Source organism: Temnothorax longispinosus, chromosome 9 (assembly GCF_030848805.1).
Source record: "Temnothorax longispinosus isolate EJ_2023e chromosome 9, Tlon_JGU_v1, whole genome shotgun sequence".
Classification (NCBI taxonomy): Eukaryota; Metazoa; Arthropoda; class Insecta; order Hymenoptera; family Formicidae; genus Temnothorax; species Temnothorax longispinosus.
In genome coordinates, this window is record NC_092366.1 from 6,622,882 (window position 1) to 6,638,844 (window position 15,963).

General features: G+C 46.5%; 1 protein-coding gene across 2 annotated transcripts in view; it reads left to right on the plus strand.

The window, feature by feature from the left end:
• Positions 1 to 15,963, plus strand: part of LOC139819610 (uncharacterized) — a 167,930-nt gene that overhangs the window by 71,265 nt on the left and 80,702 nt on the right. The window lies entirely within an intron of this gene.

Consider the following 15,963-nt stretch of genomic DNA (forward strand, 5'->3'; position numbering starts at 1 on the left):
ATCGAGCGAAAAATATCACTCGATATGTATCATCTCGAGCTTTTAATTTGTACTCTAGCGCGTCCGCGAAGGCGAGGAAGAGGAAGAGGGTACTCGCGAATCGGGCGGCCTGAGACCGGGCAGCGCGGGGTCCCCGGGGCCCCGGGGCCCCGGCGGCCTTGGATGCCCACGGGCTGCATGTAGGACAGACAGACAGACAGACGTACGGCCGGAGGAGACTGGACCGCTAACAGAGAGGCTGTATGGCGTCTCTGATTGCCCATTGTCCGACTAATAAGATATTCTATCATCTCTCGTCGTGCCGACGGTGTCCGACCAGTCCGACCGTTTTCGTGAGAGACTGAGCGCGAGCGCGCGAGCATCCAATCGCCGACGAGGCTCATCGGGGCCCGGCCAATGACGGCCGTGCTCCATCTCGGCCTTCCCGGGCCCTTTTGTCGGGCAAATGAGCTCGGCGTAAGTCAACCGATAAATAATATCCGACTTCGCGACCAGCTGCGAGCCTTAATGCGGGCCCATGTAAAAGTGTAATAGGGGCTTAATTGAACCCACCCGGGACATCCGTCGAATCTCCGCGTATACGTATAGGTAGCGATCTATATTTATATTCGAGCGCGCGCGCGCGCGCGCGTTCGCGACACGCTTTTCTGGATTAAATCTCGGAATTGGAATAATAATCTCTCGGGATAATAGTGTTGTCGCGCGTCTCGGCCGAGACACGCCGAAATATTGTTTTGATAAGGAGATGCCCCGCGTTATCTCGCCTTGCGATTACTGGTATCGGTGAAGTAGTTCGCGGGAGGCTCTCATCGCGCGATAATTTATCGAGTGTCTAAGCGCGACGTCGAGCGCGGCATTGTGTGACAGATGGTTTCTCTCCTGAGATCTTATTCCACGCATATTCAAGCGGGAATGACTAACGACGATGACGATCTTTCGTCTTTCAGTACTTCCTCCCGGCTCCGGACTGGCGATATCGCTCTCCTTCGCGTCCATTTCAAGTTATTCGAAGTTCTATTGGAGTTGCGCGCGGGCGTAATGGTCGGTCAGCGCGAAATAAATGCAAATTTCTCTGGCAACCGTCTATACGCGTGTCCTAATCGTGTCCGAGATCGACCGTGGCTTTTCAGACGGTCTCATTTCTCAGCGTTCTTACGTAGACCCGGGCATCAATCTAATCCATTATCCGTATTTCCGCGAAGCATCAAAAAATGAACGTGCTCGCTCGGTCGTTGGCGTTGAGGCCGGGACTGGGAGTCGGGACGTCGGGACATCGGGACGCGCTCGCGCTACGCGAATCTCTCTCCGGGAATCTTCTCTCGTGGATTCCCGCAGAGCGATCTGCGCAACGTACTGCCAGGTCGACTCCCCCTCGAAGCCCGGCGTCTCGATTTGTCACATTAACAAAGTGAACCCGTCCCGGAATCGAAAGCCATTTCCTCCCGCCCGTTCGGCTCGTCCGCAGAAAATCCCGCTCGCTCCCGCCTAGCGGGAGGAAGAGTTACGCTGCCACGCTTATCCGAGGAAAAACTCACTCGAGCTGCGGATTCGGGGCGTAAAGGCGGAGGAGAAAGAAAGGACCGAATCGACGAAACGTCGAATTGAGTACCGCCCTAATCGTGTCGAGATCTCGTCCTATGGTGTGACGCGCGCGCGAGTATATGGCGTACTTAGCGGAAAGCGGGAGAGAGAAGGAGAGAGAGAGTGAGAGAGAGAGAGAGAGAGGAGAGAGAGAGAGAGAGAGAGAGAGAGAGAGAGAGAGAGAGAGAAAGAGAGAGACGCGGCGAGGCCGATCGAGGGACGTTCGGAGTGAATGAGAATCATGATGGTGGCGGGCGAAGGGTAGGAGGCCGAGGAGGGGGCAGGAGGGGGAGGACTGCTGACGGTGGTCGAGAGAGTCGATCGAGCGTGGGTTGCGGGGCTAATGCGAATATGCTGTCGTCCAGATAGAAAGAGATACCCGATAGCGAATCTGTGTCCGACACGGATGTCGAATTAGCTTGGATTTAGGTTGCCCGGGGAACTGACAAATAGTTATTGCTTGATTAGGTGCCGGTACTAGAGGCAGCTACCCTACCGGCGCGGGACCGTCGCGTCGCGTCGTCGGCCCTTTCCAGCTCCGTCGACCAACGATTTTTGTCGGAGCTTGGAAAGAGGGTGGCTTTATCTTCGGCTCTTTATCGCCTACTAAATCCCTCGTAGAATCGTTCCGCGGCAAGTGTGACTTCTCGAGATCGATTGTGACGATAATTGGCTGATTACGTTACCGTTGATGCGTTCAGTCGCGATGTTTGCTTGAATAAAGGAATGTAACTGGAAATATCGCTCTATATCGATGTCAATAAAAAGAATTGTCGGAATCAAAAATTTTTCTTTTTATTTACTTGCTGGTGTACTTTGAAAATAAAACGATCCCTTCGCTTGCTCAATCATAGTTTTCGCGTTTTAGCAGAGGAAAAAAGTGTCATGCTTGAAAACGAAGAGCAAGACTCGATGCGCGGCGTCTAATTTATATGTTAATAAGGCAATGGCAGCTGGTCAGGTGACGCGGAATCGAATTTGATAGCTAACTCTGAGTTCTGATAATCGTTATTACTTTCGAGAGCGATCAAACACGCACGATAGGAATCGATGCTCGTCGTGAACTCTCTTCTCCCCAACGATCGAATTTATTTTAAAGTTAGAAAATGTGAGGAGAGAGGGAGAAAATTAGAATTTTTATAAAAAAAAAAATACATTTATAGCTTTCATTATAGCTTTCAATAAAAAGTTCTTTAGATATAATATATTAAATATTTATTGACTGCTTTTAAAAGTGTCTAAATATTTCACATAGTACTATCTTTTCTGTTTCGAAAAATATTGCACTCCTAATGCGTGCTACAATTTGTAATTTCACTCACGCTCTTATTATGTTGATGGTAAATGTGTGTTAATGCGACGGGCCATCGAAATTAGAATGGTAATGGGCAGTAACGCCGGGGCTAGAGCCCCCGATTGAATAGGATTATAAATTTAAATCACGAGTCATATAGAAATTAATTTCGAATTACATTTGAAATATTTTCCTGGCGACTAAATCAATTTGTAATTACTCGCGATGCTTGCTTTTGGCATTAATTAGCGGACTTATTATCTATCAACGCCGTCGATAAATCGCAACAATCGTGTATTTTTTTAATGGAGTTGTCGTCTAGAAACAAGAATAGAGATAGGAAAATACCACAGCATGCTACACGAAACGAGATTTCTCGGTGAAAATATACCTAGGCGTGATGTGCTAATTAAAGACGCTACCATATTTTGCGAAAACTAAGATGTCTCTTTTACGAGAGCCATTTTCGCGACAGCTAGACCTCAATTATTTCCGACATCGAACACGGAGCTATTCCACCGGTACTCTTTAATAAGGACTTTTGCTTTACGAGATTTTATACGGTACACGACGAGCTCATTATCTTAATTAAATCTACTACAGGAATTACAACTCCGAGTAAGGACTAGAATTACTTCAAAATTCATATACACGCTGCGCGGACGAGCTTCACAACCCGAGCTTTAAAGAATTTACCGGCGTATGACAATGACAATAAATCAAGGCAGGAGTTTCTATTCAAGAATCGGCAAATATCGCGACGTATAAAGTACAGCGAGTTCGGGGACTATTATCGTTACGGCATAATTAAAAAAAAAAGTAATACGCTGTTTTCTATTGTGTTGCATGTCGTTATATATCACGCTTCACTTTCGCTCTTGTACTTTCTCGCATTCTTTTCGCGTATCCTATCATATTTCGCGTATTGCTCCAAAATCCCCGCGCATCGTTTCTGTTTCGTTATAGATAAATTATGGCGCGATCGCTGTAAGCTGCATTTATTATCGTAAACTCGATTTTTCATGACCGCGCCAATCGATACAATTCTTCGTAGACCACAACGCGCGGTTATATGTACACGTACGATCCATTCCTCACGTACGCCACTGTTTCGGAAAGGCTTGTAATAGGCCGGCCAGCGCACCTCCGTAGATTTTCGATCGCGCTGAACGTGAATTTTCATCGATCACTGGCCAGCAGCCCGTTTCCAACTGCCTACGCTGTGAAAAATTAACCGACGGTCAACCGAAAATGTTGAGTATACGCACAACGAAAGCGCAGACAAGCCTCTTTGAAAGAGCAAGTCAAGCACGATAATTGTCTCACGAATGGAATCACGAGTCGTTCGACGACTATAAATGACGAAATAAATTGCACGGTGCCGGCATACCGCGTTGTAAATTTTTCATGGACGATATTTCCCGCTCCGGCCATCGCGGCCCCATACATAAACCGGACAGAATCGGTCTTTAAAGCTTAACCCGAAATAAATCCTGCGAACATAAGTGCTCCTATTCCACGGTCTATTCTTTCTGTCTCTATATTACCCCGAGCGCGCCACATTCTCTTCTTTTTCGAGTCTACCGTCCTAAGATAGGATAAGTAAGACAGGAATACTTATGCAAAACCGCGTGTATACCTTATACATTGTATTTCGTTGAATCCATCGAAGCCGACGATGAGGCTGTGGCCATCGAAAGCCACAATTGTGGCAATCACCTGCGAATTCCGGAAATATCTAGCCATCAGCGGTTCAGCTGATTTCTATTCTCTCCTATCGCGCAGCGACCCCACATTTGCGGTCGTCGCTGTCGACAAGGGAGATATCCCACATGTTTAGACCTGAGAGTATTAGATTCAATGATACATCATCGCGAGAGCAGATTTTCTGAAGGTATTTGACTTCGACAGATCGTAATTCGAATGTGGATGTGCTCGCGGAGAATAACGCGGGAGGCGAGTAAAATCGCAGGCGAAACTACAATTTACGATCTCGTACATTCGTTCCGTTCGTCGATTAAGCTTTCCTCGCCACCGATCTTTAGAACCGCGTGATAAATAATAATTTGCCATTATACTAATTGTAAGAGGCAGTAAAGTGAAGCTGGTGACCAATGATGATCAGGATTTACGTTAGTCTTATTTATACCGTTGCGTCGATTGCCGCGCGAGCGGCGGTCCTGCCGCATGATCATCCGGCTGCATTGTACTCGACGAAAAACTTGTTAGGCAATCTTGCTCTCCTTCACGTTCACCGCCGTTCACGCGAGGAAGAGGCGAATGATTCCAGATAATATCCAACAATTTTTCGAATAGCAGAAGAACTTGTTCCGAAAACGATACAGAGGCTTAATTTCGTGAATTAATGGTTCGTTATATAGATCGAATTGTATCGTGCAAAGTTATATGAAAGATATATAATCGAAAATAACCAGATTATATATATCTGAGTTTCTCTATCATTAATATCTACGAATATAATCATAACGTACTCACATCGGCGATATATCGCTGCAGTAGGACCCATATGTACTGGTCCTATAGGAACGCCAGTTATCTCGACTCGCGGATCAATCGCGCAAACCTCGGTTTTGCGAAACAATAACGTAGTTTCGCTGTATATACAAGCAGTCGTGTTCACCACTGCGCATTCATCGCCTGGCGCGTGTTCACCATTGCGATGCTTGCCGTGCAAAAGTTTGCGTTTTATTACGCGTATCTCTCCATGCGTCCGTGCTATAACTTTTTCACGTGTCCGGTGACGCAGCTTCGACTCTCTAAAGAAATCAAGAAGAGCGGGAGTTTCAGAATAAATGTTGCAGAAAACGTGATTAATAGCATACATCTTGTCTCTCGAAGATTTTTTATGTAAAGTCAGAATGCTTCTATATACATGTGCACATGAAGTGCTTTATTCAATGAGGACTCATGTACCTAAGCTGTGTCGTTTATACGATGATGGTGAATGGCACTCGATCAAATATCCTTCGTTCATCGATCTCTCTTTAACTGATGAATGCTCCGCTTTGTAAATGTTAAGACAAACAGTACTAACCATAAGACACGACATTGTTTTTGTCCGACAAAATGATATATAAAAAATTCGTGACTTTTTGACATATTTAATCGAGGCTATTCACTAATCTCAGAGAGGAACGAATCTATAAGCTATAGTTGATCTAGTGTCGAAGAACGCGCGCGGATGGTGTCGCGTCATTGTCACCGTGCGCGATTCGCTCGTTTTTGTTTTCTCGCCAGGTCCTTTCTCTCTCGGCGGACAAACTGAGCTGGGCGCTCGTTTGCGGCGTGCGATTACGAGAGCCAAAACGCGTTTTTTGGATCTATCGGGCTATAACTGCGATTCGCGGTCGTTTTGTGTTCCGCGCGCACGTCGAACCCTACCTCACTCGTCCCGCCCTGCCGCCGCCGCCGCCACCGCCGCGGCGGTGTCTCTTTATCACTCCCGACGCCCGCGAACGACGTTACGAGGGCGATACAACGGGCAACGCCTGGCGATACCTGGCCCCGTCGCGTCGCGTCGACTCTTTGTTCCATTCGTGTACGGCCATTGTGCCGCTTCCCGTTCGCCAGACTATCGCGATAAACAGCCGGAAAAGCCGCGATGAATGACACCGCGCAACCTTCGTTACGAGCACGTAGCGACTTTCGCATTCTGGAGTCTGGGTTTTCGCCCGTTGCGCTTTTATCCGATTCTCGTTCGCGCGCCGTCGATCGTCCTCGGTTTCACGTGACTATACAATGTACAGAACTATGCAGTTTGTGTGCCGCGGTTGACTGTGTGCGAAACTCGTTTCTCTAAAAAATCTCGGTGATTTTTCAACATTTACTTTAGACATTTAATGTAAAATCCTGCGCGCACTCGATGCTATACGCGTTTTAAAACACGGATTATTATACGAGCGGATACCGCGTGAATAAAACAAGAATGTTATATGAATATGCCAAGTGTTTCTCGCGTTCCTTTGGTTAATCGACGAGAATGCGGTTGACAGCTTTAATACACTTTTATTCGCGCGATACGAGAGTGCGTCTGACAGCCTCCTGACTGTACGCTATTGTGTTATCGGTGAGAGAGAAAGAGAGAGAGAGATATAGAGAGTTGAGGGTACGCAAACCCGCTAAGCGCACTCCATCTCTGGGAGTTTCTGTCTCTGTCCGTGTTTCAGTTACCTTCTAGATACCTTTCGGAAAGGTACCACTTTTTTGGAATCGTCCTTTTTAATGTCCCTAATACATTGACATGTTAATCGTTTCGAATTTTCTTCAAAATTTTCAGACTAATAACTTATCTATTTGCGCGATTCTTGTCATCATCCGTGAGCCGCGGCGTGCCAGAGTTCGAGAATGCGCCTCAATTTCGCAGTCCCCGACTTGACGGAGACGACGCGACGATTTCGTGTTCGTGGTCGGCAGTTGATACCGCTCAGCTTTTCATGAACTGCCTGGTAAAAAAAGACGCACGGAGACGCCGCCGGGCACGAAATGGCTCCCTCTCGTTCAATCCACTTTTGGGGGAACGACGTCAGTCATATTTCTTGCGCGAACGTGCCGAATGTGACGACTCTCCCGTCATGAAGTGACGTACCTGCTCGTTTCATGTGAGCGTGCGGAAAATTGGTAGACGTCATCAGAAACACCCATAAAGACGCGTACGTTCGTGCTGCGCTCCCCGAAAAAATTAGTTTACCGTTTGCTTCACCCCGACGGGATTACCGTTCTCGCTTCATTCGGTATAAATCTTTGATTCTTTTACAACCATCATTTTTAGCAATTTATTCGACAAAGAGAGAGAGAGAGAGAGAGAGAGAGAGAGAGAGAGAGAGAGAGAGAGAGAGAGAGAAATCACAAGTACATGGCAAATAATAATAACAACTATTTATATTCTTTTAATGTGAAACACAAATTTGGCTATTTTTCAGTGATAACGTTAAAACGATAAGTAATGCGTTTATTTCAGAACTCTAAGTTTCCTGCTCGTTTGTAACTCACATTTCTCGATTTACGTTTCTCCGATCGAGAAAAATCCCGAGTAAATCGCATTAATGCGAGACTTCTCTGATTTAAAGCGCATTTCGCGCGGCGCGTGATTAATTCACCGTGGCGCGCATTAATGTAAATTCATTATGCGCGAGACACGGTTAATTGGCGGCATAAATCTCGCGGATCACGTATTTAATAAAAAAGACCGAATGGACCCAGCAAACTATCAAAAGTCCACATTTTTACGAGAACTTTGGCGAAATTTCACAAACCCCCCGCTGCGCCAATCCGCAGAGATACGTTTATTTTCGTCGTTTAATGCGCACACAGGGAATTTATTTATAATTTACACAGGACCAATTAAAGGCCAATTAGATGGCTGCCGATTAATTTGCAAAGTGTGTGTCGTAAAATTGAAGCTACCGCGACGTCAACCCTTAATGCGTTAACGATTGCATCAATTTTTCTTGTATCCCCCTGTCTGCGATTTGAGCGACACGTCTTAAAGAAATTTTAAATAAGTTGACTAATTTATATATAAAGATGTTAATCCGGCGATATCGGCGAATTTAATTAGTATTAGTCGCTGAGTAAATTTAATTAACTTATGTTGGTCTTATCCTGATTAAGCGTTTTCTGTACTTTACTTACAAAGTCTCGTAATTTTTTAGATCGTCGAATGTCGTAAGTACAAAGTTCTCGGGCGATGAGAAAAAAACTCGGTTTGTTTAGCTAGATTCAGGCTCATCGGATGACAAGAGGACGGCCCTGGTCGCGAACGAGCAGCGCGGATTACAAATCGTCGCGAAGTATCCAGTTCCAACCTGTTAGGGGCGCTGAAAAATCTCGCAGGTACTCGCGCGCAGGAATTTCCTATCAATTAGGGACAGGTTTCCACGCGGCGGCGTCGGCGGCGGTGGCGGCGACGTTGATGGTGGTGGTGGTGGGCTTTTTTCCCTTCCCTTCTTCCTCTCTCGTTCTCTCTTTCTTGTGTCCCGCAGAATCCTGTTTCTCTCATTTATACAGTTAGCCGCTTAAACGGCTACTCGCGAATAAAGCCGAACGAGCGATGAGGCCGTGGTTCGTCGGGACACGCGGTAGGCTATTAAATCGAGCCAATGGAGGATCCCGCATCCTCCGCGAATTCAATTCTGAACGAAATACCGCAACGACGGTAACGAAGTGTCCGTTTTATAACTGTTGAAGCTGCAACGCTGGCCGTAAATAATATCGTGCGGGATAATTTATCTCTCTAATATTATTTCTAAAAATTGACCTTAGGTTTTTAGTAAGACCTTTTAGTAAATGCTCATTTTGGTTATTTTAAAGGTCTACCCTCTCTCTTTTTCTAAGAATAGAGAAAAATGCTTCGTGTTTTCTAAAGAACGCGCTTGTAGATTTTCCTTTCTCGGCAGTGGTCATTGTTTAAGATTCATGAAAGCATTCAAGCTCTCTTAAGAACCTTTAAAGACTAATTAATGTATAGGTACTCTTAAAGACTAAAAAGTAATCCTGTAAGATTATTCCTAAAGGCGTAAAAAGTGTTTAACGTGAACTCTAATGATGTCCAATTATTTGTGCGTCTTTGATCTATCAATGCGTCTGACAAAATTACGCGAAACGTAAATAAGTTTGCACCCAAAATTTTCTTGACGAAAAAAGAAATCCAGCTTTAGTAGAGATCAGCTATTTATTATATTCTTATATATGTTTCCGGACACCCGATTTAATTCGGATGGCAAAGGTTTAAAGGGAATGGAGCGAGATTGGCCAAGAAATAAAACGGGACAGTCGCGTATTCACGTTGGCTGATCGAGGACGGTGAACGCGTGAACGAAGCGGACGAAGGAGCGAAAAATAAGCAAATAAATAAAATAGATGTCTCCGAGGCGAGTCGTGAGTGTCGCTAATGAACTGGTCTCTATCATCTCGCTTGTACCAGTAAGCTCCTCTCCTTCTCTCTCGCAGGCGTTGGCCCGACTACGCTCGACCGGTCTTCATTATACTCGGTTCACTGTCGTTAATTGCGCACGCACCTACGTAAGCATGGCGCCCCGATAATCCGCTTGGGAACTATCCGATACCACTGACTCGACGAATTTATGAGTCGTCAGAATGGTGCGAAGATCCGGTTTGACTTCCGGAACATTCCCATCGGAAAAATCCGAGCATACTCTTTGCTTACAATTAGTTCTTCGAATACGCCATTCAGGTTGTACTTTTAAAAGGAAATCTATAGGAAATTATTCCGTTATTGTTATTTTATCCATAGAATGTTTCATTGCAGACAAGAGAAAAGTTATTTATTATCAATTTATCAGACGATACATATATTCTCCCGCTTTATTTCATGCGAAGCTTTTGCTAAACTTGCGATAAGGTCAGCGCAGTAACAAGTTTCATTATGGCTCCGCTTTGGGACCCAATTTTCCAAAATAACTTGTTTTTCTCGCACTTAGCGATCTGCGAAACCGCTAATTTTCCCAATCGCGTCTTATGCGGGTTCAAGAAACGGTGAAAGGCGTGAAAATATATGTGTACGAGCGAGCAAATGAGAGAAAGAGAGAGAGGGGGGAGGGGAGGAAGAAGAAGACCACAGTAGAGAGAAAGAGATAAAGTAGGAGCAGAGCAAAGCCCGCGCGGCTGACCTGGGACAACAGGTTGAATTAATTGACAAAGATAGCATTTTCCGCGTCGACGTGCCTACCTAAACGCAAATATTCGATTGCGCTCGTCAGGGTTCTACAGCCAGGCACGATAGGATAGCCGAGGGTATACGAGAGGGATACGGTGGGACGCAGTGGGTGGCTTCGCGCTAGTGAGAGGAGGAGATGGAGGAGGAGGAGGAGAAGGAGGAGGAGGAGGCGGGGGCGGGCAAGCCGCGGTTCGGTTGATCGAACACATTTTAATCAATTCCATTAGTCCGCCCTGTAACCGTCCACACGGATATTTGTTGGCTCGCGCTCCCGAGAAACACGCTATGGGTGCAATACCGAGAGAGACGGAGACACTGGCGTACTTAGGGAACGCGCGCGCGCGGATGCGAGAGAGCGAGACGGACAGAGGGATGGCCGTGTGTGCGTGCGTGTACGTGTCTCGATGCGTATCTGGTAGTGTACGCGCGTGCAAGAAAGAGGGGACCGCGTTGGTGTGCGTGGAGCCCGAGGTCCGGGCCGGTTCACGAACGGCGGGGGCGTCGGTTCGCCAGCGACGTCATCGTTTCGGTTTACACGCGCCAATCATCGGCCGACTAATTGGTCGGTACTCCGCGACCGATTCCGCGCTCCATCGATTCCGAGTCGCCCGCCCTCGAAATCACACGCGTTTTCGCGAGAATGCAGCGCGATTAATGGCGTTACCGCACGTGCGCTTCAGTGCACGCGGCTGCGAAGTTTGAGCATTTAGAAAACATATCTTTTCGAGTAGCCAAGAATTCTTTTTGAAGCGAAATACTGAGAGCAATTTGGCAAGCGAATTTGCGAAATCAAGCCATCGCGACTATTCTTCAATTCGTAAGAATGGAACGATGGTATATTAATAAATATGGAAATTAGGATTTCTCACAAATTAAAAGTATTGCTATAGATTCCGCGGCGCGACAGATTTCTCATATAGAATCATGGTTCTAAATCACTGGTGAAAATTGCGCTTTAGGATCCGGAAAGTTCTTCACCGATAAGCGGAATCAGCCTGTCGCGAAACGTTCCGAGGTTCCGGGTTAATTACCCATCGGGCCGGCGGACAGGAACGAGAGCGGCTCTCCTCCTCTTTCCGGCAACAATTTCAACTCATAAGGCTACAATGTATTCGTCGTTCCGAAGGTGCCAGCCGCGTCCGTGCGAGGGTTTGCCATAATTACTCGAACGGTAATACAGGACGGCCCTTGAGTGGCAGCTCATATTACTCGCCTAACCCGCGTGAAAACTAACCCCTTGGGGAATGGGATGTGGAATGGGAATTACCGCGTCGGGGAGTTAGGGGACAGGAGGGGAGAAACAAGAGCGAGCGAGAAGAAGAGAGATGACAGAGAGGGAGAAAAAAGGATCTGAGGCCGCGCGCGCGTTTCAACGACCTCCTTCTCGCCTTCGGTAACATCTCGCTACATTTTTATGGACTGTGAGTGGGCATGCCGAGATAAATTACTTTCCTTCTCTCGAACCTCGAAGCGCGCGTAATTCGCAATTATCGCGATACGCTGGATTGCTCGACCGAAGACAGTTGGGCTGGCAGTTCTGATTCTGTTAATCCTTAACAGATCCTTCCTTTCGCCCTGGTATGAGGCGAAAAGAAGGATCTGATCCGGCAAGGCTATAGGCGACGTCTGAAGTCTGAATAAAGAAAGTAAGAAAATATATATCTGACTCTAACAGATCGCTAGAGTTACAACCAGAAATATATAATAAATAAGTCTGTCGTGTGTGTGCGGAAATACTTGTAATATGTAATGACTAACCAAAAACGGAAAGAATAAACAAAAAATTCAAGTGTCAATCAACGCTCGCAAATTAGTCGTATAATAATCGTATAAGACGCCTCTTCGTAATTAGCGATGCCGTTAGAACGAGCTCGATGAAAATGCTATCGTTTACGTCAACCATTTAATGCATCTTTTAAAGTTTAGTTCACAGATCTATCAAGCGATTCCGTAGCTGATAGAAATTTACAGTGTTTATTAACGTTATTTATTGCCATTGTTTGAGCAAATCTCTCATTTTACAATTACGTCTAAATGTCGAGGAAAATATTTAAATGTTTTCAGCTATCCAATATTGAAGAAAAGCGAGTTCACAGAGCCCGTGTCGGTCCTCGATTTAAAAAGTCTTAACGCGCTTTCGCGTCGTTGTGTACGGGAAATGCGAGAGAGCTAATTCGTCGCATTTATAAATATTTGCGATGTACGCGATCGCGTCGATCCTTCCGATAAATTTGCGCGAATACGCGATGGGCTGTCTGTCGAGCGTGAAGTCGGGCGCGGGCAAACTACGCAGGCGAGCCGCGCGCGATGTAAATTTATAGAGTATTACGTTTAAATTTGATCAGCGTGGACATTTATTTCGAAACACCGCGATACGAGCCGCGCCACGCCGCAGCCCCTCGCGCTCATACAGCGAATTTTCATAATATGCAGATTTCAGTGCGCGCCGGACACTCGGTATGGATTTTTCACCGCGTATCGCCTGGCGGCGCGTTTATACGGCTGGACGAACTCACGTCAACGTTGAAAGCGCAATCGAGCGCCGTTAACCCCTGAACGTCGGAACTGACGCGGGATGCGGCCTCGGATCAAAAATTATTTTCTTCTAGCGTAGAGATTACAAGTGAAATATCCCTTTATTTAAGTTTGTTCATCTTTCCAACCGCCTAAAACGTATAAAATATCCGAACGGCATGCGAGAGAATGCACACGAGATACAGAAAGAGAAACTATATAGAAGAAGGAGCGCTCAAGTGACAGGGGTGGTGGGAGGGGGAGATAGTGCTGAAGTACAGCAGAGGTTGAGGAAGCAATCCCGAAGTAACAGAAACGAGGGGAGTAAATCCGAGGTAATCAAAGAACGTACAAAGTATCGGTGTTCAGCCTGCCGCCTTGGCCTCATCCCGACCGAGAAGAAGGAAGGCGAGAGGCCCTCGACACGATCGCGAGATTACCTACACCCACGCCGACAGATAATAGATAGTAATTGCGGGTCTGCCCGGCTTGAAATCGGCTCGACAGATCGATCGGCTCGCGGTGGGAAGAGGGAGATAATGATGCGCTTAGGAAGAGACCGTTCTCACATTATTTTCTCGCGATACAACTCGTCCGTGCTTATTATTGTACGCACGCGCTCGTGATGGGGCCCGGCGATCGAAAATCGGCGCGATCTGGGCCGGTTTCTCGGGCCGGCCATATTGGGCATCGCTGGTGGAATTCGAACGATGACCCCCGACCCTTCCGCAGGGGATCGTCCGTCTTCTTTTAGCCCGACATGCGTGTGATTGGCACGCTCGTTAGAATGCTCATGTTGCGAAAATGAACTGCAATTTTGCCGATTCGGTTCAGTCAACTTCTGTCTATAGCATTCTTTATCAACTTTTTGCAAATAATTTATAATTTTTTTTTCTAAATTAGTACGTTAAGTATTATTGAATGTCAATAAATAGGTCTTTGTTGTATAACTCTGACTAAAACACAGAGATATTTGAATGTTCCAATTCATTTGCGTCCCTCCGGCAGTTAAATTGGAAGAAGTTAAATTAAGTCAGTGCTTCATTAATGTCGTGTATGAGTTCCAACAAGGATCTACTAAATATTTACATTAAACGAAAAGGAGGAAGAAAACGGAGACAGGTATTCTCCGACGAAACGCGCAGCAGAAGAGGAGACAAAAGGCGATTAAGATCATTGCGGTGGCAATTTAGCGCGGTAACACGAATCAAAGCCCAAAAAAGCGGCCGACCTACAGACCTTCGGATTTGGATTTAACGAAGGAGGTTCGAGGAAACGAACTCGGCAGAGACAAAGCGTGAGATTGCGAGGGAGAAAGAGAGAAAGAGTTAGAGGGAGAAAGAGTGGACGAGAGCGTAGGAGCAGGGGACGGCGAAGGAGACGGAGAGAGAAGAAGACGCTCAGTCGAGAGAAGAAGACGAAGACACGGGGGGGAATGAAGAGGGACGACGAGGGAAGGTGAAAGAGACGGCTGGAAAGGCGAAGGAGTAGGTTGTGGAAGGGTTTTCGAGGCGAGTCGCCGAGCCTAACCGTGCAGCACTCGAACTCGAACTCAAACAACTTTGAGCTGTGTGTACCCGCGCAAACAAAACAGCGCACTAATTGCTTACGTCACTCGGCAAGTCAATGGACTTCTTGACTGAGCACTCTGAGTCATGCAACTGAGCTCCGGCGAGGCAATGTGCGCCGCTCCGCTCCGCTCCGCGCCGCTTCGCTCCGCGTCGTGCCGTGCCGCGCCGAGCCACCTCGGGTTTCAATTAAATCACGTCCACGCACTGTTTACCTCACATAAACGCACTGGCTCCCTCGTACGCGACACATCGACGATGTTAATGACGGTGACGGTATGACATTGCCTTCTATCCTGTTCGTTTTACCTCGTCAGATTTATGCCATATTTTACACGTATCTGCCCGAATGATGATGTATCTCAATAAATAAATACAGAATTACTTTGGCGTTCAATTCTAAATCAGTCTGCTATCCGGTGCACCGTGACTCACACGCTAGTGAGGATGAACGAAATAAATTCAGAATCATCGATCGCCAGTAAGCAATACATAAGACGCAAACAGGACGGCGAGTGTCGCAAGTGTATTCGAGTATGGAGAACGTATCCCCCACGGTATGCACGAGAAGGGGGCTATAGGAGCTATCTTAGATCGAACGGAGTCCAATTACCGACGTTATTAATTAATCCCCCACCTCACCGCTCGACCGCCTGGTCCATCGTCTCTCGCTTCCATTCTCAACCCCATCGTCGTCCGTCTGTCCGCCAGAGATACCTGCGAGGGATATCCCCTCCAGCGTACTACGTCCTCCATTACCGTCTCCGGTCTTCCGAATCTCGGTCGGTTTATACGCGCGGAAATCATTCCGCCTCGCTCGATCCGATATTGCGCTTTGCGCCGCGAGTGGCGCCAATTCGCGCGATCCACTTTTCTCTTTCCTTTTTTCCTTTCAAAAGCTATATGTAATTAGGAAAGAAAAGTTACTATAAACATTTTTGAGTCTTTAATGTAGAATTACAACTCTGTAATATTTGTCTAGCGTTAGTCATCGATGTATGAATTAGAAAGCGATTTCTTAAAAACGCTTTTCAAAACTGTTTTGACCCCATTTTCACTATACAAAACCAATTCTCGAAATTCACGACACGGCTACGCGGAAACTTCTCTCGAGGCAAACGTACGCATATGCAATTTTGGATAGATGTAATTGGAACGTAACGCCGTTGTTAAAACATTAATTGACCAAGACCGTGCAACGTCGCAGTGAGTCAATCAAATCGAACTGACGCAAAAATGCCAATCAGAAGACAAGCACAAAAAGACATTGACTGGTAAAGGAACTGGCTAGCTTCTTCCTATACCCTCTA